The sequence below is a fragment of the Lutjanus erythropterus genome, chromosome 13, assembly GCF_056507025.1.
Source record: "Lutjanus erythropterus isolate fLutEry1 chromosome 13, fLutEry1.hap2, whole genome shotgun sequence".
Taxonomy (NCBI): Eukaryota; Metazoa; Chordata; class Actinopteri; order Lutjaniformes; family Lutjanidae; genus Lutjanus; species Lutjanus erythropterus.
Window position 1 is genome coordinate 21,433,335 of NC_139329.1, and position 22,442 is coordinate 21,455,776.

General features: G+C 39.8%; 1 protein-coding gene across 1 annotated transcript in view; it reads left to right on the forward strand.

Annotated features, from left to right (window-relative positions):
• Positions 1-22,442, forward strand: part of mgat4c (mgat4 family member C) — a 148,211-nt gene that overhangs the window by 67,115 nt on the left and 58,654 nt on the right. Inside the window, exons 3-4 of the mRNA XM_084734277.1 lie at positions 234-304; positions 13,270-13,353. The gene's annotated coding sequence lies outside the window, so the exon portion shown is untranslated. The remainder of the gene's footprint in view (positions 1-233; positions 305-13,269; positions 13,354-22,442) is intronic.

A 22,442-nucleotide genomic window follows, 5' to 3' on the forward strand; every position in this document is an offset into this window, starting at 1 on the left:
CGGGGGATCGATAGAGTGTGTCTCACAGAATGATGAACTGGCACTTCAGAGGGGGAAAATCAATGTCGTGCTCCCTTTCTCTCCCTCTCCTCCTCTCTCTGTCTTTCTCTTTGGGCCCTAAACTCTCCTCACAGTCCTTACACTGCAGTGTTTAAGTGTGTTCACGTGTGTGTTGCTCAAGGCAGGGTCTCTCGCTGAGATTTAATGGTCCTTTGTTTCTTATTCCTTTTTAGCCTGGAAGACCCCTGCCACTTTGATGTGTGAGCACACCCACCAATAATGGCTCATAGGATACGCAGTGGAAGTAAGTGCTTCTGGTCAGATTTACCGCTTTAGTGCTCCTCTTCCTCCCTCTGCTGCCCCTGTAAACCTCAGCTCATCTCATGTGGCCGTATTGATCAGTACAACATTGCAATCTTTAAATCATAACATAGCTTTTAACATCAAGCTGCCAAAACGTACCATCTATTTATTGCAACCCATGCCTCAGACAGTAGACTGCACAGTGTTCAGTTGGAGGCGAGGAGGACATACAGAGCCTCTGGAAAATAAAAGGAAGTCCATTATATATCTTTAACATGAAATTAATAAAGTTCCCCAAGGGGAAAATTGAATTCCAGGCGCTCTGTCTGAGGCTGGAAATTAACTGTTGTACTGTGGCGATCCTTGAGGGTCACATTCACAAAAGAGAGAAGCATTTCTTTGGCTCAGCGTTTGTTGACTTTGCTTGAAAAATTTAATCAAGGCATTCTGTTCAAAGAAGTAAACGGAAGACTTTAAAATTGTTTTTTGTCGCTTGAGATGATAAAAATTTGAATAGGGACAGGATTGGCTTTGTGATTGCTTCTCCCTGGAGAGGTGGAGCTATCCGATTACTGGTGTGTGATTATCTCAGTGGTTAGTGGGTCCACTGAGCAGAGGCAGGTTGTGGCTGGGACCAGTGCGCATTGTGTGTTTCCCAGTCAAATGTGTTGCAGAAAAATATAAGAATAGTTGACGACTAGTGGTGTGGCTCAAAGGATAGCAGTGTTCGTCTGTTGGTCAGTCAGTCCTTCATTTAGGTCCAGACTGAAATATCTTAAATAAATGTCTATGAAATTCCTTTAGGGCAACTGCTCTGGGGGGTGGGTCATAGGTCATCAGTTGGATTTCATCTCTTCACTGCATTTCTGTGACTTGCTATGATAGCCATCATCTGCAACAGCAATTAAAAGCATTTAAGGAGCGAAAACGGTATCATCATCCTGTCTGTATGACTGTGTGAATTTTAAATAACTCTTACGGTGACCACATTAACTTCTCAGAGCCAGTTAGCTGGGATAGCCAGTTATCTTATCACTTGGTGAGGCTATTCTTCAAAGAGGCTATGAAAAAAAAAGACTGCATGTATAATGTGGACTGTAGAACCTCTAGCTGGTGTGCACATTCAAACGCGAGGATCCAAGAGCCATTTTAGCTATTTATTAAGTGGGATTAACAGATGACAGGACAGGATGGGATAAGATGGCAGATGATTTTATTATTAATGCATCCATTAAAGTTGACAGGTACTCTTACAGGTCTTCATACAGATCACTTTTAGCTTATCTATGGGTAAGTACATGGACCTGAAAGCACATTGTCAGTGACTTCTTCACTCCAAGAATGGAATGCAATGCATAATTTAACCTGACCATAAATGTCTGAGTGTGAAGGATTATTTTGTCAATTCTATCTTATTTGTTTCTGAGTGGCGTTTCTCAACAACTGTTGGATAGAAATTTGGTTCAGACATTCATGTTCATCTGAATGAACTGTAATAACTTTGGTGATCTCTTAACCTTCCATCCACTGCCATCATCCAATATTTTGTTTCCAATATTTTGTTTTATGACGAAGTACCTGAAAAACTGTTTCTATCAGTTCTAGCATGATAAACTAAGGTGAGGAACAAACATTGTACCTGCTAATCATCAGCATGTTGTCATTGTAAGAGTGTTAGCCAGGGCAGGAAATTTCTAACATGATATAAACTTTCTTTGATCCCAGCGCCTAATATCCTACAATTTTGTGGTTTACCCTGCAGACTGGAGTCTCTGTTCACAGTGACAAACAGCTAGATATGTTTATACATGCTGTAACATATGCTCATCTCCACATTTTATTGTGGCGTCGTCCAGGCGCTAAGCCCATTTCCACCATTATGATAAAAAAAAAAAAAAAAGACATTTTCTCAAAGTCACAAGTTAGTATATCAAAATAATGAACGAATAAATGAACGAATAAATTAATAAATTAAATCATTGTTAACCCTTAAGTTAAGTTCAATATTTCCATGGACTTTTATTTGATGGCCTTGATGCCTTGGCATTTTGCATTAGTGACTTTGCCTCTAAAATAATGAAATTCCAGGTTTGGTGTTTGCATAGCCAACGTCATACTCTTACACAAAATATTACTTTCCATATTCCTTGAATCACGTTTTCTTCAGGTGCACACATATGGGGCGCACATAATTCACACGAGTGGGTGTGTTGCCTGTTTGAAAGCAGTGTATCAGCCTGTCCTGGGCGTTACCTGCTGGTGTGATGTGGGTGAGCTGTGAGACGGCCCATGTTGGTGCTGGAAGGCAGCGCTGTCAGGTGTGGAGAGCTCCTCCTGTCAGCCCTGCCTTGTGAAATTTAGGGCTGCTGGATGAAGCCTAAGACAAGTATCCATGTGGGGTGAGGGGGTGGGGGGTAGGTGGGTGTGTGTTCTATCTATCTATCTATCTATCTATCTATCTATCTATCTATCTATCTATCTATCTATCTATCTATCTATCTATCTATCTATCCATCTATCCATCCATCCATCTACAGAATCTATTTATTTTTTTCTTTGTCTGTCTCCAGGGGTGCAGCCGAGAAGCTGCTGTGTGTCAGTAGTGAAATATTCATGGTACGTGCACGGAGTTTGACGAGCCACTCTGACACCTCCATACTCCACACACCCTCATTTTCATTTCCTTTCTGGCTCCAGCATGTTACCTCACAGCTCCCCCAGTCTGCACTTCAGCAGCGTACTGTATGCTCAGTACAGTCATGATGAAAAGAAACCCACAGCATGCTTTCATACCTAAGAGAATGGGGTTTTAAAAAAAGAAAAGCTAAAAAAAAAAACAGCACATCCAGTGGAACATGTTGGCTGAAAAGCTTTAATTTGAGCTTTCATTACCATTCTGTTGAAGGCTTTCATGCTAAAACTGGCACTTTACACTACGCTCTTTAAGATCCTCCCGTCCTCTTATAATGGGAACACTCAGTCTAAATTTGAAATTAATGGAAAATTCAACCTTGGGTGCTAAACGTGACTTTGTATATTTCCCAGTATGGCGCTGGGCATCCCTCAGAGAACTCAGCTGGACCTAATGTACCCAGCTGGATGTAATGTTAAGAGAACGTCACAATAATAACAGTAACATAATAACACAATAACAGAACAGACTTCTTACTGAAAATGCTTTGTTTCCTGTGGCTGCATCTGATCTATTATAGGACTGTAGCTAGTTATTTTCATTTTTGATCAATCTGCCAGTTAGTTTCACAATAATCTATAATTGTCTATAAAATGTCAAATAATTGGCAAATCCTTATTTTGCTGCCTCATAATAAAAGATTTTAGATAAGAAAATAATCTGGGAACTTTTATTGTGAAGAAATAATTATACCATTTCCCAGCAAAGTCAAAACCCAGGTATTAGCAGATGTTAGCAGCGGGTTTTTTTGTCCAGTGTAAAAGGGGCTTTAGCTGTCTGTACTGTTTGTGCGGAGGAAGGGTGTGGTCAGACAATGTCACTTCAATTCTATTCTTATCATGTAGTCCAGTTTAAAAAAAGATGTGGATTTAAGTTGTGCAGACAGTTAATAAATTTCAGCAGCTTAGTAGTCGAACATCCTCGCACGTCAAAACCAGAAAAGCTGCTATCTTGACAGCAGGCCTGTTTACATCCAAGGCTCTAGCAGTGAGACGGCATTGATCAGCTTCTTGCTCTCTGCATAATTCTCAGCATCATCCTGCAACAGAATGATTAGCCTCAGGGGAAAAAAAAAATAAAACAGGAGCAGGCAAAAGTTGCAAATCATCTTTTCATTATATTTTTCTTCAGCCTCCCTTGTAAGTCATCATCATGAAGCTGAGGCCTCTATCTCCAAACTCTGCAGAAATATCAATATGGATTTAGGAGACTCCCTGAAGCAAGGTCTTCAGCTAATTAAATCTGTAATCACTTTGTACTGTAAAAACACAAGCAGAGGAGGGGGTGGTGGTGGAGGGGGGTATGTGGTGGTTTAAATGAGGGCCAGTGGAGTTTTATTTAACAAAGACAGCTAATTGGGTCAGAGCTCTTTATCCTCATAAAGCACCAAGGTTTCCTGCCATCCAGTCGGGCCGCTTACGGCTCCTTGCTCTCAAACAGAGTTCGACTCCTTCTGAGAGAACAAAAGGGGGGGCAGAGAGGTTACAGTGAAGAAGACAGAGCAGAGCCACTGTTGTCAAGGCTACAGCAAACAGGTATTTTATATTGTCTTCGGGGTTTGAAGTCAGTCGTACAACGGGGAAAGTAATGAGATTCGGAGGAGTTCCGTGCCAGGAGTGAATTCTAATAGAGGAAGGTGCTACAGTGATGTCCATGAACTCCCTCCATCTTTCATCTCAAGAGGCGGGATTCTTCAAACAAGGTGTCGAGTGCTTCACCGGTGCCAAGTGTGAATACAATCCTACTGCTGCTCTGTCAAACTCTCATCATATGGTCTTTTTTTTTTTACCTTCTTAATATACTGTATAAGGATTCTGTGTCACGGGACCAGCACAAGGTAATGTATCATATAAGTAGTAAGAGAATTAATTCTCTTGAATAGGTGTTGTGGAATCTGACTCGTGAGTTGATACTTTGCCCTCAAGGGGTATTTCTCTTGTCAACATGATAACAATGCTCACTGATCGCAGCCAGGGTCCATTACTGGAAGGTTCAAATCCTGCATTTGAAACAGAGACGGGCATTTGAGGGTGAATTGGGAAAATTAACTTTTTTGATTTAAGGTCGTATTTAGAGGTGTTGTTGATCCGTTACTTACATTGATCTCCTAACATGCATCACAGAGGTGCACAGAGGCATCATTATCTGTATAGAGGCTGATGTTTTTTTTAGTGAATGCCACAGGACACGGTCCTTTGGGATTCCTGCACTTTGAGAGTAAATTTTACTATTCATCACAGGACTAGGACAGGACAGGAAAAAGTCAACAGGAACAACTTATACTTTAACATATGTGTTTCTTACCAAAATATTTTAGCTTCCTTGTGGCGAGCTAAACATTTTTATGTTTTGAAATAACATAGTACATAGTTTGATATTGCTGCAATGATTCATCAATTATTAATCAGTAATTTTGATAATTGATTAATCAATTTTGAGTAATATTTTAATGAAAAAAAAAGGTCAAAGTTGCCATCTTTTTAATATGAATGTTTTCTGGTTTCTGTAAATCATTATGACAGTAAACTGAATATCTATGGGTTGTGGACAAAATAAGACATCTGAGGATGTCATCTGGTTTCAGGAAACACTGACTGACATCATTGCACATTTTTTTGATTAGATTAATGTTAAAAATATATTTTTTTTTTAATTTCAATGAAAAGATTTCAACTTAATTCATTGTAGCAAGCTGTAGTTCAAACGGCTTTTCTTCATACATGCAGAAAATTGAGAATTATCACTTTCTTAACTTGGCTACAAAATTGATTCATGCTTAATTTTCAATCTCGTCACCTGCCAAACTGAGGAGTATAAGCTGTGAATCTAAACCGTTAACAACATTTTTTTAGAACACTTAACTACAATAGCAAGTACAAAAGCAGATGCAGTTTTATTCTATCACTCACGTAAATACTTGTTACTTACAAGTAACTTGGTGAGTTTTCATGCTTGTGCAGATTTTCAGTTGTGTATTCTGCTCACTTCTGTCTTAAAGCAGCAGCAACTGTGTCACCTGTACTCTTTAGTATTCCCTGCTACCCTCTGGGTTTCTACACATTAACAGCACTTACTGAATTAAAATGAAATAGACACAGTAGATTGAGAGCAGCACGTCGTGGTATGAGAAAAAAATAACAATATATAAGTCATCAAGATGTTCAAGTTGTTGTGGACTGTGCACATTACATCAACAAACACCTTCCATTAAATAGTGACAGAGCAGACAAACACTTCATTAAAACTCCACAGAGAAGACAAATGAACAAAAAAAAAAATAAGGATAACCTCGCCAGGAGTGTCTCATTACTCCCTCTCTCTTCCCTTTGAATTTTAAGCCAAAAGGAGTCACTGTGTATCTATGGTTTCTCTGTGAGCTGCAGCTCCGAGGTGGTGACCTCGTGCTGCCTCCATCCTCTGTGTTACTCACATTTGTGTCTGTCCCCGGGGCTCTTCGTCTAAAGAGCCCGGACTGAAGAGGCAGGCGGGCCAAGCACAGTATGGCGGGGTTAGCCCTGCCCTGGAGAAATCTTCACAGCGACCTGATTTCTTTCGGTTGCTCTCCATATTCCCCAGATCGTCCGCTCACATTCACCTGATCCTCTGTCAGAGCCATTTTGTGCAGGAAAAACTTCTTTAATAACTAAATTTCCAAAAAGGTTAGGGCACTGTGTAAAACATGACAAACTGAATGCAATGATTTGTAAAGTCCTTTAGACTTATATTCAAATGAAATCAGTAAAAAGACAAGATATTTAATGTTCAAACTGATACTGATAATTTGATGCTGAATTTGAGTTGAAGCTGGTACAGAGGTATGTTTACCACTGTGATACATCACCTTTTCTTTAACAACACCCATGAAGCTTTGAAAGTGCAAAATTATCTCTCATTCTTGCCACACATTTTCAATGGGAAACCTGTCTGGACTGCAGGCAGGTCAGTTTTGTACCTTAAACTCTTTTATCACGAAGCCACCCTGTTGTAACACGTGTAGAGTGATTCTTGACATCGTCTTTCTGAAGCACATCTCTGAGAAAGACGTATTATGGATAGTAGATGGTGAAATCCCTAAATTCCTGCAGTTTTGTGTTGAGAAAGATTTTTCTCAAACTGTTGGACTATTTGCCCCAACAGTTTTTCCCAACGTGGTGAACCTCACCCCATCCATATTTGTAAATGACTGAGCCTTTCAAGGATGCCCCTTTGGTACAGTCATGATACTCTCACCGGTTACCAGTTAACCAGTTCACCTGTTGAATGTTCCAAACTGGTGTTTTATGAGCATTCTGCAACTTTCCCAGTCTTCTGTTGCACCTGTCCCCAACTTTTTTGGAACATGTTATAGGCATCAAATTCAGGGGTGTATATTTACAAAAATCAAGTGTATTAGTTTAAACATTAAATATAGTGTCTTTGTACTATATTCAGTTGAAGATAAGTCAAAAATAATAATGCAAATAATTGCATTCTGTTTCAATTTAAGTTTTACACAATGTCCCAACTTTTAAGAGTCCAGTAGTTTAATTGTGGATTGCACTGCAGTCGTAGTTCTAGCACCAGGCTGTCAATTGTCCTCACAGATTTTTGTTTCAATGTTTAATCTGGCAGATAATTGCATCTATTATCAGAAATTATGCATAACGTCTGCGTTCGATCTGGCTGTGACTGTTTTCATGAATCCTCATCAAAATTGCATATTTTCAATATCAGTGGGATAGCAATACATTGAGAAGAATTTCTCATCACAGCTTGTCATATTCATCTCGCAGAGATCTGAGTTAATATTAGTGATTGGTCCCCCAAGTCACGTTCAGCCCCATCTTTTCATTCTAGCATCTGGATTTAATTGGTGCTATGCTGTAAAGCCACAGCTGCTCTGCCTGTTAGGACAATAAATTACCCCAATTAGGAGTCGAACAAAAGAGGCTGTCTGACACCACAGCCCGCTGCCATGCCTGGAGATTGGAATGCAGCGGAATGAGGCTTCTCGCTGACATGAAGCTGTACCAAAACACCTGCCCCATCATCTCTCTGATCAAAACACAGTTCCAGTCCAGTGGATATATAGAGCAAGAGAAGATTGCTTTGCATGGCCTGCTGCTCGCTACAGCCTCAGTCACAGGAGCTTCTGGTCTACAAATGAAAAAGAAAGAGCGTCACTGTGTTTGAAATCAATGGAGGGTATGGTGGAAGGTGTGTAATTGCTGGGCGGATGATTAATTGGTGTTTGGATGATGAGTTGTGGATACATCCAGGTTTTCTGGCGGTGCCTGCCATATCGATGGCACCGGTAATGAAGGCAATAATGAGGGAAGGTTTAGGAGGATGTGGAATGGGAGGAACAATAGGAACATCTGCGCCTCTCTACAGTTAGAGTATAATTGAGACCATATTTCATTTTCCCCTTTGAAAGCCAGCACTACTATACTTGCTTTCTGAAAGATGAGACATATTTATTTGCCATGGCTGTAACACATTCAGCAGCTTTTGCAGCTCAGGTGGTCTACTTTTGAGAGGAATGTAGGGTAGCTGCTGCTTTGATGACGGCCTCCATCTTGATCGGCACTCCTTCCACGTCTCGGCCCCGGCCACGCCATCCCTTTGTCTCACCACTTGCTGTGAACACGCCATTAAGCCAGCCGGAGTTTGACAAGAAAAATGAACGTGTGCTATTTCCTGTGGCCTCGAGTGTCTTCCTGAATAATGAGCGCATTGCCTGGACCCCCCCCCTTGTCCCTCCCTCTCCCTGCCATCGCTTTTACTCTTCCCCTTGAAGTTCCAGTCTGTGGAGAGAGTGAAGGGGTCTTTAGGTTGGCGCTTGTCTCTGGGAGAAAAAAAGTGGTCATGCAAGACCTGTCAAACTAAATCTGGAAAACCCAGAAAAAGAAAGAGGATTAGATGAATGAAGTGGATTTTATTGATGAAATCCTCATCGCATGTCACGGTATTAGAGAATGCAGAATAGGACACACTGTATCTGAGGAAATATCCCTGATGATAGAGCATCATGAAATGGTGCAAACAGCTGCAGTTCTTCCATTTGAAATGATAAGATTCTATGTTTGTTTTTAGGGCTTTTGAGATATTGAGCTTCAAAGTTTTTGCATTCCATATAACAAAACTGATACACCCTAAAAGTATTCTTAATGCCAAATAACAAAATCCTATCAAACACATTTTTGGGGACAGGTAAAATGCAGATAGACCCTTCTAATCTCAAGAATTCATTTTCTGCTTGAATTATAACATTTTATCTTGCAAAACATGAAAAAGCAACGATTTCCAAGGAGCAAAAACTGTTTATTCACAATCTGCTGTAAACCATAAATTTAGTGTTGTAACAAAGTGTCTACATGTATGAGAAAATTTAATTTAATGCTTTTTATTAACCTTTTTTGAGTTTTTTTTTTATGCCAGAGATGATACACTTAACTCCTGATATGATACTTTAACAATACCTGGGTGCTGATTCGATGTGTATTGTGATTCTGCAAGTATTGTGATTCAACATGCACCACTAGAGACTGTATAATAATTCATATTTCCTAAAGCAATGCACATCACGTCAGCCAGTCTTAAAGATTTATTTCAGCAGCACCCTTGCTAAACTGCATATGAAAGTGCTAAATTAAAAAACTTTTTGAAGTAAAGATTGGTTGTTCCTGCTCATCAAGCTAGTGCCATAAGAAAATAATAAATTAAGTAAGATGTCAGGCCAAAATGAATTGAGCTCCTTAAAACTGTTAATTTAAAGGTTCTTTGTGTTGTGTGCAGTCATTCACATATGAAATTGTACTTTGAAACTGAATTTCGAGTTTGAGTCTTAAACCTTTCATGTTGCTGGAGTTGGTTAGTGTGAAGTGTTCAGGCCTGAGTAATAGATTGAGTTGTTTAATTTTCAGCTATCACTTTGTTTCCACAGATCAGAAGAAATATCTGGTTTAAGGTCTGAGCATATGAGGTTAAATGGGTCCATTTGTTAACATAATATTACTGTGATCGTGATGCTAATTTCCACTCTGCGTCAATGGGATTGGCTACTCTTACTGTGCTCTGACTGGCTGCGAGCACGAATGTAGACTGACACTTGGTGGATGTTGGAGATGAATGGATTAAAAACAGGACTTTCAACCAGGAAACTGGTCTTTGTGTTCTGTATAAAGGCAAATGTCACTTTTACCGTTTGTTTAGACTTAGGCACAAAGACTTGGGTAGGTTTAAGCAAGAAAAATGTAAAGTTAGATTTGGTCAAGAAAACTACTTGGTTAGGTTTACTAAAATGTTATGGTTTGTGGTTAAAATAGCCCTTCTGGCTAATCACAGCTCAATCTCAGCTCTGTACTACTAGTAGCCAATCAGAGCACAGTTGGGGGGGACTAGGCGGAAAAGTCTTGGGGAAAAAAAACTTGACTTGGCAGATAGAACCTTTTTTTTTTTTCTAACTAAAAATTCCAAAATGCACAAAACTTATAAAAACAAAAACACTTGTCAGGTTGTCAGAAAATAGGAAAATGTGAACAACTCAATTTTGACAAATACATCAGACAGAACCTTATAATTCCAGGGGGACGAATTAACTAGCACCATTTCCCCACATATCTTATTATTTCCTTGCTTTTATAAACACGTCAAATGGCTCAGCAGCACCGCTGGATCATAGCAAAAATGCTGCCACGCACAGCAACCCACTGAAAAGAAAGGGTAGCTCCAGTGCTATTTCCTCGCCCAGCCTTATTTCTCCCAATTACCAGCGTGTGAGCAAACAGTCTGACACGACTGACCTCCTCTCTGAGAGCTGTGGTCATGACTGGAAGGCTCTCCGTGCTTATTATGACAGAAGTGTTATGGTAATGGAAGGAAAGTCTGCACTGTGGCGATAGCACTGCAGGAACGGATAGCCTATTATCCACCACTGTGTGGTGGTAGTAATGGTGAGGGAGAGGGCATCCTATCTGTTATGGTGATGATGCATTTTAAATGGCTAGTGCCTATTATATATCAGTGGATGATAATGGCGGGAGAGAGCATCCTCTGGGTTACGGTCATGATGCCAAGGAAATAGTGAAAAGGTCCATGCAGAATATACGGTACAGCGTGTGCCGTTGTGGTTTTATGGTGACAGATCGAATGAAAGGAGTGCCAGGGTTTTTCTCCATCTCTATTGTAATAATGGTCGGCCAGCCCATGTGTTCAAAGAGCGTGAATATCCAGAGAAGTGAAGACAATGAGCAGTGTGTGTGTAGGTGGCCGCATGCGTGTGTGGACGACAAACAAGAGCCACGCAGTATGAGAATGAGAGCCTTAGTTAGCTGTCTGCTTGGCGCTTCGCCGCCCCTGTGATGTATGTTTATGGCCCATCATCTCTAGCCAATTACCCTGCCTCTGTGTGGGAGCGCCGCACCTTCCCATCACAGCCGTCAGTGTTTGAGCGCGGAGAGAGACGGCGACAGTTAACGTTCCTGGACATCCCTGGCAAACTGCTGTTTTCCTTAGGGGGCTCTGGAGATTCATCTTCAAAAGTAAGCCACTGGGTAGCAGCGTCTGCCGAGTCTACAGCTGCTGTGGGAATTGGAGGCTTGTTGATTGTGCGTTTGTGTGAATGTGCATATCTGTAGGTGTGTGTGAGCAGTATTTTAAAATGTAGTCCACCACAGATTACTGAATACATACCCCGAAATGTAATTTGTTACATATTCCATTTGATTACTCAAATTATTAGCATTTTTGAAATACTTTTTTTTAAACTTTACTTACTGCTCATTTGCCCTGCTTTGTTATGAATGTTTGTGTTTGTTTGAGTTGTTTTTGGTGAAAACTGGGGCAAAAAGCAGAAATACTCAAGCATAGTTGTCGATGGAATATGAAAAAGGGGGTAGGACTTTCATTATTCACTTCTTCCTGCTTTTTTTTTGGACATTATTTATTGCTGCTGAACACTTGCTGTTAAGCTCATTTTGTTTTCCTTGAAAATGTTTGAAATAATATCTATAATCTATAACTTTTGGAATGCTTCAAATTTGTCTTGCTAAACCCATTTGTCTGTGCTGCTGTCTGTGTCACTTTGTACCACTCCTAGCTGTAGTGGTATTTATTCATCTAGATAGTTTTGGTGGCAATTGCAGAGTTTTGGAGACGCCTTCTTTCCAATATAATGGAACTAAACAGCACTTGGCTTGTGGTGGTGTGGTATCTCTTTTCAACAGTGTTACCAGGTTACTCAAGATAATCCACAGACCTTCTTGTGAGCAGTTTCATGTAGGAACTATTTTCTTTCCAGTAGAAAGAAAGTAGTTCCGGTAGATTCTACTGCAGAAAGAAAGTAGTTCCTACATGAAACTGCTCAGCTCTGTGTATTATTTGTAGCAACCGGGTCATGATTTCTGAAAAGAGATACTGATGTTGAATTTTCCTTTTTTTTTTTTTTTTTGACACTTATGACACCAGAAGCTAAGTGCCATTTAGTTCCATTATACTGGAGACAAGGTGACATCTCGCTGACAACTGATATCTCCAAAATTCAGCAACTCCTACCAAAACTATTTAGATAGATCAATAGCACTACAGGACAGAGAAAAAATATCTTTATTTTAGGGTGAACTGTCCCTTTAAAGGAGAAATTTGTAATATATTTACTGTAATTTATCATAAGATGACCATAATATGCCACCAGAAAGCTGTAGTGTCCTTTAAAATTTCTAGTCCAGGCCAGCATAACTGTTTTAATTTGCCTGTTTCACATTAATTAGAGTTTAAGTTAATGCCAAATGTTCATGGTTCTGTTTATGAATTGTAAGAAATCAATAATCTTGTAGAAGTGGATCTTTATAATAGTGAAATTGAGCAATATGTTAATGTCTGGCAGGCAGTGAGTCCAGTATGTATTTTCAGAGCCGTGTTAAGGATAACAGGCTTATGTTTACATTGACAGACAATTGATTGTTACATTGATAATATTGATCAAACAATACAGTAATTTGTGCAATATTTCAGCTGTTTAATACTCTGCAATACTAATTGAGTAGTTCAATAGTACTCCCCAACCCTGTGTACGAGTGTGGCGGCTATAATTCAGCACTGTTTATGTGCAACTTTGTAAATCTCATGTTAAATTCTCACGCACTCTTGCATCAATATGAGCAGCGTGGATCACTCACAGTTCGATACATTGATGTGTGCATGCGGTTACATGGCGTAAATGAGTGTGTGATCATCAGTGAAAAGGCTCGCAGATGTGGAATAACCTCAGCATGTTTGGTCTTTGTCTTTGGCAGATTCAGCCGAGGCAGACGTGTTCATGTATCCCGTCCAGGTCAATCTGCAGACTTTCTCCCACAAACACATCTGACTTTTACAAGGTAATCTTTTTCTCTCTGTTTTTGTTTTCTGCGTTTGAGAAATGTGCTTTGCGCTAGATTATACTTTTGTGTCTAGTTCACAGTGGCTGCTTCAGATTGCTTTTCCATGAAACGGTCTCCTGCAGAGAAGTGACATTAGAAAAGGTAAACTGAATCAAAGTCACAGCAAACAGCCATGAAGAGTAATTTGCTTTTAGCAGGGAGTTGTTTTTAACTCCGTTGACACTGATGAGGAGTGCTACTTTATGTCATGCAATCCTTAAACTTAATATTTGGATGATTCCTATGTGAAACTGAGAATGCAGAGTGGAAAGACAAGGGTTTATATTTTTATTTTTTTTTCTTTCTGGCTCGATACTCACACACTGTGACAGATTGAAACTGCAAAGCTGTGTTTGTGTTGGCTAGACGAAGGAACGCTCCTGCCCAGAGGGTTTATCAGGGAGAGAAAATATTGACCGCCAACAGTTGCACTTTGGTGGTGTTATTGCTTTTCACACTTGTGTGATACAGACAGCAGTCGCCAAGCACAACAATTGTAAACCCGCAGCCATATTGACAGCCGCATTGCTCTTCTGTGTGGGGCAGAATATCCAGCTTATTGTGTTTACTTTTTAGCTTATTTCACCCAAGTGCTTTTTGCAGACAAATATAAAAGTGCTGGAACAAGGTGAGAAGAAAAGAAAATACTTACTCTTAAGGTGAGACACAAAACCCACAAGGGCCTCTAAATTTCCTTCTAAATTAAGACCACAAAACACACTGACAGAACAGCAGCAGAATGTGTGTGAGGGTTGTATGTGTGCGTGTCTGGCTCGTTTTCAATATGCTGTAGCATTTCACTTACTCAGCCGGCCTCTCTGATTATTGGTTAGCATGCAGATGAAGTCAATTCATCACCTCAGTATTAGAGGGGATTTCTACAGCATTATATGGCCGTCTGTTATTACAATTATAAACACACCACATTTCAATGTTTATCTGTTGGTAAAATCAAGAAGTAACAGATAATGCCATGTTTGCAAATCACTTTGGAAATTATTATTTTTGGCAAAGATCCATATTAGTTCCTACAGTCTTTTAACAGAATTGTATTGTGATGTGATCAGATCATGTTATTGTTTAATAGAATTCTCTTCACCAAGTTATTAAGAATCACATTTTTGTTACACATTGAAACACTGAAAACTAGTTTGATTATTTCATAGGTGATTTTGCATACATTTCTATCTTGAGTCAGGCTTAATGCATTAATTAATAATCTTAATTATCTTAAAGTTTTTTTTTATTATTTAAGTAAAGGATGAGCAGATAATAGTGCTGTGGGTATTATAATGGATAATGATGTTCTACATTACCTATTATATTTTTTATTTTACCTATTATCATACAAAATATGACAACAACTCACTAAATGTGTCAACTTTTTGTTTGCAGCTGCAAAAATAAGGAAGGGTCAACACTAACAAACATTCTGTAGTCTTTAGTGTTTCATCAGTGGTCGCACAACAAAGATGTGTTGGGTTTTAGTGTGCTTCCCCTTGCATCTCCCGATTGAACTGGCACCAAAGTCTGGAGTCTGGAGCATAGAATGTTTGTTAGTGATGAAATTCTTCTTGAAAACTTTGAACTTTTGTTCCACATTTGTGCATGATGCATCACCTCCCCTCATCTTGCTAGAGTCTAGCCATCAAGTGCAATTGATCTGGGATGTTGTGGTGGAGCAGGTTTCTGTAAGAGGTCAACTGTCTCTGTTTGCCCCGTTGCTTGGTCAGCCTAAGTCCTATTATTACGACCCCCAGGTTTGGGCTAAGGGATGAGGGGTGTAACAATAAATAAATGTAACCAGGTGAAAAAGGAATAAAACTGAGATAAAAGTGTAAACAAAGGTTCTTTTTTATTAACAAATGAGGTGCAAAATTAAATTAACATTAAATTAAGTAAAGCAAACCTAAAAGGTTAACTTAACCTATTAATCCTACCAACAAAACACATGAAAGGCAACAAGTGTCTTTGCTAGCCAGGGCGGCTAGCAAAAAACAGAGACACAGACAACGAGTGGCTTTGTTAGCTTGAGAAGTTTACAAAGCACATGAGGCACCTTACAAGTGTCTTTGCTAACCATGGAGACTAGGAAGACACAGAAAACACAAACACAAGTGACTTTGCTAGCAGGAGAACTAGCAAAACACATGACACACAACAAGCAGTCTAGCGTGGTTCAGCAGGACTGGAGTGCAGACATGCAGACCTCTGTCTGCTGAACAGCCCACTGGCCCTGTGCAGCTGTAGTCTCCCTGCTTTTAACAACCAGGCCCTGATTGCAGACTGACTGCAGCTGCTGCCAATCACTGCAGCTTGCAAGGGGGATGAGAGGCAAAACCTGGGCACAGGAGAGTTCAGCAACACACACACACTGTGGCACATAACGCCTATTTTGTTTTATTTTCCTGGCTGGGTATTAGCCAGGAGCAGCCTTATGTTCAGGCTGAGTTAGTACGGCTCCACTCCTGCTAGGGTGGCCTGTGGTGGTGCATCCACCTGATCCGGCTGGGTGGTCATAAGACGCTGAGTGCATTATCTTCTCTTTAGTCCAAAGCCTATGCTTCCTTCAATGCTTCTGAGTGTACAGTTAGTATTTTGCATAGATTTGCTAAATGGTGATAGTACATATGTCAATATTGGAATAATATTGATACTAATATTGTGATATTAATTTCAACCAGATTGCACATCCCCATAGTAGAAAACGGATTTACAATGTCTTGTGTTTCTAGATTTTGAAAAGTAATTTCTTTACTAGTTTTTTATGCCCTCATAAATTCTTTACTATTTAGGAACTCTGCATCTCAACTTGGCTAAATTGCTCGAGCTGTTTTCGTTTTTCTAACCTATAACATTTTTAAGTGGTGCACTTCAGTGAATGAGGCGTTTGACATTCTGAAACGGCTGGGACTTGAAACAGCTTAAATCAGGGATCGAGGTGATCCTCCAACATTCTCATCTGCTTCAATGGCATGCCAATGTGGGCGTACATTAAAGATTCATGCAAACAGCTGTTTCTTCTACAGGACAGCATGGCTCAGAGCAAGGCTGTGTGCTTAGATTTCAAATCAGGGAAGCCTGGAGGAGCTGGGTTTGAAAGATTGTCACATACGGTGCAGGCTACTGTATGACAGCGGTAAATTAACACATGCTTGTCACAAAAAAGACGGCAGCAAAAAACAGATAACACATCCCTAAAACTGGGAGTGCAAATGATTTCTGTAGGCAAGAAACTAGACTGAAGATCAGCTGATAGTTACAATATAAAATGAATGTGAAGAGTTTTTGTAAAGACTGACACAAATTTGCCAAATCAGCCCCATTAAGAAACAATTCTTAATCCACAGTGAATAGAGTTGTGACTGTATGGATTTTTTTGTGACAGCAGTGAAAAAGTGACATATTCCCTCAGGATGGAAGTTTACCACAAATAATTATGTTTTATTGGGATTTATACATAAGGATACGTAAGCTTAGCAGATCCCCTATGAGGAATAGGACAGTGCATAATATATGTGCACAGCAAGCAGACACAATATATATGCATAATATATATGTACACAACCATCAGAAATTTGAACACAAAGTTGTCAGTCTGTCAGTAAATGTCCAGTACAGGTTACAGAGTGTCAGTTAATAAACACTGCAGCTTCGCAAGACAAAGAAAAGTTTTGTCTGTTGTTTCCCAACTGCTGGATAAGTGAAGGGGGTTAGCCCCAAAGTTAACTTAGCAGGAAAGGCTAATGCTAAGATACTGTTAAAGTCAGTGTTGTACCTTTACAGTGTATAAAATAATAAATCTAGAATGATAAATCCAACACTGAATAGAGCTCGACAGTGAGGTTCCGGAAGTGAAAATCACATTAATAATCTGTATAAAGGGTTTAGATTATTAGTCATAGTGTCGTAACCATCCAAGGTAGACTTACTGCGAGCTATGACATTGTGAAATGATGGTATATACTCCTATATGCTCCTATGGCATCCACAAGTCCATCTGCTATGAACCCTGGTGTAAGAAAAACACCTTTTATTCGCAACGTCCTGGAAGTACCACAATAACTAGGCTTGATATTACTGTATTAGCAGATATAAATGTCAGAAATACTGCACAGTCATTTTCATTACTGCTTTTACCCACCTGTGAATTTACATAAATATTTTTTTTACCCATTACACATTTTTGTGGGTCTACCATCGTTTACCTGACCCAGTGCAGGACTCTAGACCGTGGTATTGTAGTAATGCAGTTAACAATGAGTGTGATAGAGCGCCAGAGTAAACTGTATCAGTGGAAGCAGCTGATGATGTCAAATTAGTCTTTTCAAACCACTTTAATTTGACATTTGCCTAAACAAGCATAACTGTTGAATTGTGGAGCACCACAATCATAGAAGGCTTGAAATAAAGGTGTGGGTTCATTCGAGCTGACATTTGTGTGATATTTCTCGATAGATGCAGTGATAATATGTGACAGATCCTGAGAGCCGTGCAGCTGCTAAATGCAGAGTTATGTGTGAGGTACATACAGTATTCACAGTGAGCGTGAAGCTGCCGTCATTTGCTCTCCTTCTTAGGCCCACATGCACTCTGACTCTTATGTATACTCTTACATTCATTCTGTCTCATTTTCGCTGCATCTCATGTATCCTGATCCGCTCTTTCCTCCTTCGCTCCAGCGTCCGGGGAGACTGAGGCATTGTTGCAAAAGAGAGCTTCATTACATCTGTGCTGCATCGAAATGGATTAAACATACAGATGCAGCTGAAATCATGAAAGGGGTGTGTGTGTGTGTGTGTGTGTGTGTGTGTGTGTGTGTGTCTGTCTGTCTGTCTGTCTGTCTGTCTGTCTGTCTGTCTGTGTGCACTGTTATGCTGTCCACGCCCCACAAAAATACAGTAAATGGTCTTTAAGAGCGTAACATAATAGTGTTCTCTTCTCCGCTGAGACAGGCCATGACCTCCTCACAGGAGTTTTACAGTGACCATTTGAATGGTAATGTGACAGGCTGATTGCCAATTTACAGCCCACACAAATGCGTTGCCTTACTAAATCAAAGGACAGCTCCATAATGACAAACACAAACAATACGGCGAGCTATCCGCTGTTTTTCTCCTCCTCTTTTAAATTATACACTCTATCACAGCGTCTAGATGGAAAAAAAAATGATTGAAAGCAGTGCTGGCAAAAATGTAAAAGACTGTTTTCACCTATCAGCATAAAGTCTCACCTCGCTTGAAACCGCCTGCCATGCTAAATAACGCCATGGCGAGCTCTTCCTGCTGGATATTGCAGTAATAAGCAGATGATCCCCTTTAGAAATAACAGCTGGCTGTGTTTTTCTAATGGTGAGGCTCCATCACCGTCCGTCACTCCTTGTTCATCAGCAGCTGTTAGCCATGCATCCTATGTAATTGCTCTCACCCTCTGTTACAAAGCACTATTTTTCACAAGCACTTATCAATTGGATAAATGCATCATAATACAAACATTGAGAGGTAGTTGAGTACAATGCCTGCTAGAAACTTGCTGAACTATTCAGCTAATCAGTGATATTTTTGACAGCAGTTTTGGATTCAGTTTAAGTCATAGTTTGTGGACTAATATACTACAAATTGTGCACATCAAACTTCCTTATCACACAAAGAGACTAACGGATCTCTTTCCAACTTGTCCCACCCTGATATTTTCATCTTGTTTTTATTCATTGACAAAAGTGTCAACAGAATTAGTCATATTTTTGTCATCATAAATTACTTTTTATTTAGATATTGTCTCATTTTTGTCAGTCAAAAACTTGACAAACACGCATTTGAATGAAATGAAACACTGCTGCTGATGATGACAGTTGGTCAGCTGTGGTGCTGACTTCTGTCAGTTCTGTTGAGGTTATGAGCAGCAGTTTCACACAGTATCTGCTTTTTTTTTTTTTTACTGTGGGCTGGCATACTCTGTGAGGACCTCTGAATGATGGTCAGTAGAATGTTTTTCCATCAGCTCAAACTTTATTACCTCTTAGCTTTTCATGCATCTTGAATCGACGAGGCTTTTTTAGGCTCACATTTTATTTCCAAAACTCACAAAAGTCACAAAATGAGTCAAAACCTTTCATGTTTGTAAAGCTTTTCATTTTCTAATTAATTTTGAACTGTACCAGGGGGATACCTAGCTTAGAGAACAATATGCTCTGTGGTTTTGCAGATTTGTCAAAGGACCTAATCACGGCAAACCAACACTGCCTCCGAATCTTAAGAAGATTTCTATTTTTGCAATTAAAGGAGCAATATGTGACAATTGTGCATCCAAAAATGAGTACTGCAGTCCAGATGGTGAGTTGGAGCCATAGATGGTATATTAAATAGGTTGAACCCCTGTTTAATATACGATCTATGGTTGAAGTGGTTTGTTTCCCTCCATCCCCTCCTCTCCAGATGTGAATTACTCAGGCAGGCTGCAGGAACACTGCAGGGGTGCAAGACGAGCGTAACATTAAATTGACAATAACAAGCAAGGACCAGTCCTCTACTATGAGTTGATCAGCTGTTTATAATGACAATTATCTGTCAGTGTAAAGCTAATGCTGTTATCCTGAAAACAAAAGCCCACTGCTCTGAAAATACACATACTGGAGTTTGAATTCAGTGACTACCTGTCTTACTGCCTCCCACACTCCATTAACATATTGCTTAATTTAACTCTTCTAGACATCTGCTCTTTCTACAAGATCATTGGATTTCTTATGACTCATAAACACACACTTACTCATTCTGCAAACATTTGGCATTAACCTGAACTCTAATTAACATGAAACAGGCAAACTAAAACACTAAACTGGCCTGGAATAGAAAATTCAAGGGAGGACAGTGCGACTGTACCATTGTTTCTTTAATCTGATGGCATATCATGATCATTTTATAACAAATTACTTTAAATATTTTAGAGACTTCTCCTTTACTAGAAAACCCACTGTAAAACATGGTAATAATGTGTTTTCATGCCTGGGAAAAAAAAGCTAATAGTCTGCTGTTAGTCTGAAACATTAACCCTCATCAAGCACTTTCACACAGAGGGAGAAATCAATCACAGACAATATAGAAACATACAATTCTGCACCATTTGCAGCCCCATAGTCCTTTACTGAATGTCTAAAACTGAAACACTATCACAGTTTGACTTTTTTACTTTTTCTCAGCTAGAAGAGAAAAAGTTGGTAAAATAAAATATAATAACACGTCTGCATCACTGGATAACATAGAAACTGAACAATATCTCCATATGTGAGCATGTTAAGAGGTGGATTTTTCCTTCAAAACTTGGAGGTATACATAAGAGCTGTGTAAAGCCTTCCCCTGGATTGTTGATATGGCACTATCTTTGTCTCACACCCACATGGTATTTTTCTGCAAGCTGGAAACCCACTCAGCATTCTATATTTCTCTCATTTTGGTGTGAGAGGAGACTCACGGTGCCGACCCCACGGGATGTCGATTCTCACCAATGCTCGTGGACTTACAGTAACATTTCGCCCCGGTGTCAGGGAGGAGGAGAGGAGAAGCAGAGCGAAAGAGAGAAGACTATGAGCTTAATGTAGATCTGTCATCAGCTGGCTGCAGATCAAAAGAGCAGCATTGGCAGGCGGAGCACAGAATCCACCAGAGCCTCCTCTCTATGCCAAGCTCCAGCTTCTCTGAGGTAGACGAGCACAGAGGGGCCTGGCTCCAGGCGAGGAGTGTGTGGATCTGCTCTCCGTGTGTGTGTGTATGCGTGCATGCGTGCATGCGTGCATGCGTGTGTTTTGGGGGGGCGTAGAGGTGTGGGCACATGCACAATGTCTCAAGGCAAGGATCTGGCACTTTGAAAATGTCACCAGAATCCCAGAAACAAAAACACAAGAAGAGAATGGAGAAAGTGTGATGAACAGACGCGTATGCTCTGGGAGGTGTGGGATTTAGAGACTATATGGAAGGCAGGATCGCTCTCTCAGAGTGGGAGACGGGGAGGAATAAAAGCGATGGCACAAAGACAGAGAGATGCAGGTTTTCTTGACTGCACACCTCTGCAGCAGAAGTGTGCAACTGTTAAGTGGGTCCAAGGACATATCTAAATTGCAGCCTTCAGAGGTTTGTAAGTGCTTTCTTTTCTTTCCACTTTTGATGCAAGCATGATGGTTGAATGTGCCTGTTCACTGCACTTGTGCAACTGTGAGTGTGTCATTTTGAAAACAGCAGAATCAGCAATGTTTTATGTCTACATTTACTGCTATATTTCATTATCAGGCTGAAAATTAAATATTTAATCATCTGTTCTAGGCCACCGCTCGATCTACTCTCCGCTGGTGAGAGCCTCTTAAGTCTGTTCATGATGGTGACTGTCTTTTGCAGTCCATCTACTTATTTGGTTATTCTCATCAGTCTATGGTATGAATAATAATGGCAGGTGGTAAAAAAAAAAAAAAAAAAGTTGACATGTTTTGTTGTGTGTCTTATTGTTTAAAATTGTAATTAAATATACCACTGTCAGAATGGAAAATAATTGCCTCACCAGTTTAAAGTTTATGTCATTTTGAGACTAAAAATGATTAAAAATTAAAAACACTTTTCATACATTCCCTCAAAACAACACTGTACCTTTGGGGAACAGCTTGAAGGAATGAATGTGTCAAAAAGTGTGAGCATATTTCAGAAAACTTTACATCAACAATCAAACCAAGCTATCAAAACCCTCCTCAAAACAAGACAGTACGTCACATTTTAGTGTTTGATCATGTGTGTGTGACATTTAAATGCTCGTTTTCTGTTTCCTGCTGTGTCTTTCCTGACATGCAGTATGTTGCCAACATTTATTGTGTGTTTATTGCTGCAATCTGTGTCTCACTCTTCATGAGTTAAAATAAAATGATATCAGTGGAGTTATATTGGTCAAACAGTACATAAGGCTGAATAAACAATACCAAAATGTGATGGAATCGCCTTGGCCTCTAGCCAACATTTACATTTTAATTGGTTTTCATAAACAAATTATTAAATAAATAATTAAAAATCAAT